Here is a 3,952-nt window from a genome sequence, read left to right as displayed (position 1 = left end):
GCGGCATTAAAAAGGTTGAGAACCACTGCTTTATACCATGTTTTCCTGAAAGTAAGGCCTACCCCAAAAATAAGCCCTAGCTTTATTTTGGGGGGTGGGCCTAATATAAACCCTACCCCAAAAATAAGCCCTAGTTTTGGGGCGAGGCACACACCGAAAAATCAAGCTGGGGGAGTGGAGCTTACCATTGCAGCCAGGCCTCCCATGGATCAACACTTGCCTCGCCGCCTTCTGTGGCCGAAGGAGCAGCTTCATTCTGCAACTGAGAAAGGAGCTCCGGCCTGCATTTCGCAGTCAGAGGCCTTTCCGGAAGGCCTCTGCAGCCAAGAACTGAGCTATGGATTCAATCCTCCGGCCACAGAAGAAGTGGGCCAGCTGGGCGGGGCTGTTGGTGCCGCCACCGCAAGGTGAATGGAAAAGACACCCCTTGAAAATAAGACCTGGTGCCTCTTTTGGAGGCAAAAAAAAAAAAAAAAGACCTGATCTTATTTTCAGGAAACATCGTATTGAGTGAACAAAACAAGGCTCTAGGCAGACATGTCAAACTTGCGACGTCATGTGATGTCGCATGACATATCGGAGCTTTTTCCCCATTGCCGGCAATGGGGTGGGCGTGGTTTCCTGGTGATGTGTCCGGCCCGCGGGTCGGCAGTTTGACACCCCTGCTCTAGGTATAGCTTGAATATACCCTGACTTCTGGGAAGATAGTAAAGAAAAGATTTCTTTCTTACTGGAGAAATGTTATGAGAAAACACTTAGCACACATTTAACAACATAATTTTATTAGCAACCATTCATGACTGTTCAACAGATATAACTTCAAAAACCTTTCAAGCTGTTTTCTCCTGCTCTGAAAATTGAATGGATTTTGAGAGGTCCAACTCATATAGATTCTAACATGTACTGTAGATTTGTATCCTGAACCTATTACTAGATTTCATTCTGACATTTCAATCTTCAGAGGGTTCATTGCCTTGAAAGACACAAGTATTCAAACCAAAGAGAATGCTGACACAATGTTCCACTCTACTTGACTAGAAACTAGAAATTGTATTTGTTTTATTTTGCGTTTACAAATGTATGTGACCTGAACATTAGACAAGCAGTTATTTGCACTATAAAGGACAAAATAAATTATTTGTGTTTTTCTTGACATTTTTTTCCGTAGCATATGGATTTATAACTAGTACTAATTAGATTCCTGTTCTGCTTCTATTAAGAATGCATCCATTCATGTAATTGTTACTACCAGGTAACAGCCTAATCCTCTGTTCTGTGCTTGTTTGTTGCATTTATATAGAATTCTCACTAATGCATTAATTACTGAAGTTATTAATTGCTGAATTAATAGCATTAATTATTGAAATTGATAAGAACCTAACAAATACTGTTCAGTGGGCTTTTGAGAATATGGGAAAAATAAGAACATATCACCTAGAGCACCCCCACCATCTAGTCAGAGCTGAAGAAGCTTCTTGGAGGAGAAGCGAAACGTCTTCAAAGAAAAATTCGAAAGTCCAGTTGCCTCCTGAAAAAGCACCTTTGGAACAACCATGACCTGGATGACTGGGAATCTCCATAGACATTTGACTGAAATGGTATATATGGTTTCCTCATTGAGCAGGGGGTTGAACTAGAAGATCTTCAAGGCCCCTTCCAACCCTATTATTCTGTTAATTAAATGAAAGTGAAATAAATGGAACATTGGATGATAAGTAGTCAGGAATGAAGTCACAAAGTGATATAGAGATCTTATTAATATACATGGAAAGAAAGCCCACTAAACTGGATATTTTATGAAGATGTGAACTTGCAGGTACTGGAATCAACCAGTTAAATCAGATGATTACATGATTCAGGGCATGACCATGTGAAATAATGGGATTGCAATGCTATTGATAAATATACTCAGCTGTAACTCAACAAATAATATAGCAGATATCCAATAAACCTAAATGTTATACTAGTGGTTGCATTTATCACTGATGTAATAACAGAACATACTGATGAATCCTATGGCAAATTGAAGGAGATATTGAATGCAAGATCTTGAAAGAACCTAGTGTTGCTAATGGGGGATCTGAATGCAGTAGTTGAGGATATGAGAATAACTTCTGATACTGATAAAAAGTCTAGGGATAGTTACTGATGCAATAAATGGATGCAGAATACCCTTCCTTCACAAATGAGACAGGTTTTTTTTCCATTTTGCACTGAAAACATGTGAGAGACTGGTTTCTTATTTGAAAGTAGAGTATTTACTGGGATGTTTATGCTGTAACTTATTACTAATTACTATTACTAATATTACTATTCAGACCTTGAGAAATATCTTCCATGGATTGCTAGAAGGGAAATCTGACAAAGAAATGGGGAGACCTAGAATTTCAGGATTTGTTTGGATAAATCAAAGTCAACTGGTCCAAGGAATGTCCTGGAGAAGCTGTTTGTGTTGCTCATGTTTGGGGTGGTGGGGAGGGGAAGAATGGGAGGGAGAGGAGATTAAGTCAAGGAAAGATGCATGGACTTCAACTCCCAGAATTCCCTAGGGAGTTGAAGACCACTCATCTTAAAGGGGCTGAGGCACTGCTCTAGAAGCTAAGCTTCTACACATGAATGTAGACTATGATTTTCCTGAGGGCCTTTGGCAAGTGACTATGTACCATCAAACAATATTGTAACTACTTTACTTGGGATTGGATATAATTTTGTGACTTTGAATTGCTTTATGTAAATAAACTGCATCTTGTTCTTTTACCATGGATATTTTAACTGTACGTTATGTTGTAGTAAGTTCCCATTAATCTTTTGGAAACATACAAATGTAATAAATATATGTATATAACAAATACAACAGCTGCATAACTGGATATCATTGGAAGTAAATACATTGCAGAATGAGAAACACAATATGCACAATATCAACAATATTATTTGGTCATCCAGGTCTCTTCAAAGTGCAGATTGATGAACAGAATATGAATTATTTTTATCAAACATTTTAAGGTTATAAAACTAAATAACATAGATAAGTATGCCAGCAAGATTTGACCTCAAAGATACACAGTTCAATCTAAGGAACATATTTAATGTACATAATTTGTATGAGAAAAACATAAAGATAAGACTAGGACAGAGAAGAAATTTTCTTATGGCTTTTAAAACACTTATTACCAGCTAGGGAATGCTTTAGACAATAAAAAGACTGCACAATGCCTGAATGAAGATTTCGAATGTCAAACAAGAAAAGTATCTCAAGTATGTTAGCAAATAGTGGAAAAGACTAGAGAAGTTACAAAAAATTTTTATCACAATGAAAGATTACTCAAGTATAAACTGGAAGTAATTATAATGGAAACCAGTGAAGGGAAAAAAGATTTTAAAACTAAACAGAATTTTGCAAAAATTATTTGCAAAATTATTTGCAAAGAGAAAATATATGATAAACAAAATTGTGTATGTTAGACAATAGATCTGCCAATTAGCAAGTACCAAATTCAGATGGTCAGTGAATTGTTTATAGCTTCAAGAGAGAAAGTGCTAATAGCTCTATGTCAACAAATAGAGAACAATATAGAGTGTCCTAGAAATTGGAAAAGATCTGTATGATAAGATGAGAGGGGCAAACAAAATACGTAAATTACTCAAGGTTGGCATTTTCTCCACATGCTAGCAGTTTTAAGCTCTTACAAATAAGAATAGAGCCATATAGAAAAAGAAATGCCAAATGCCAGGCAGATTTCAGAAAAGGTAGAGGGACTTGAGATCAGACAGCCAACAATAAAAACGGGCTAATGAAAAAGCAAGAAAATTGGAAGGAAGTTTGGTTACCTTTATTGATCATAGCAAGGCCTTTGCTTGTGCAGGTCATGACTAACTGTGTTCCACATTAAGACTAATGGGTACATGGCTGATTATTCTAACAAGAAACCTTCATTAGGAAGGGAGCCCA

This window comes from Protobothrops mucrosquamatus, unplaced genomic scaffold, assembly GCF_001527695.2.
Source record: "Protobothrops mucrosquamatus isolate PMUCROS unplaced genomic scaffold, P.Mucros_1.0 scaffold2549, whole genome shotgun sequence".
In the NCBI taxonomy this organism is placed as follows: Eukaryota; Metazoa; Chordata; class Lepidosauria; order Squamata; family Viperidae; genus Protobothrops; species Protobothrops mucrosquamatus.
Note: the sequence above shows the minus strand (reverse complement) of the source record.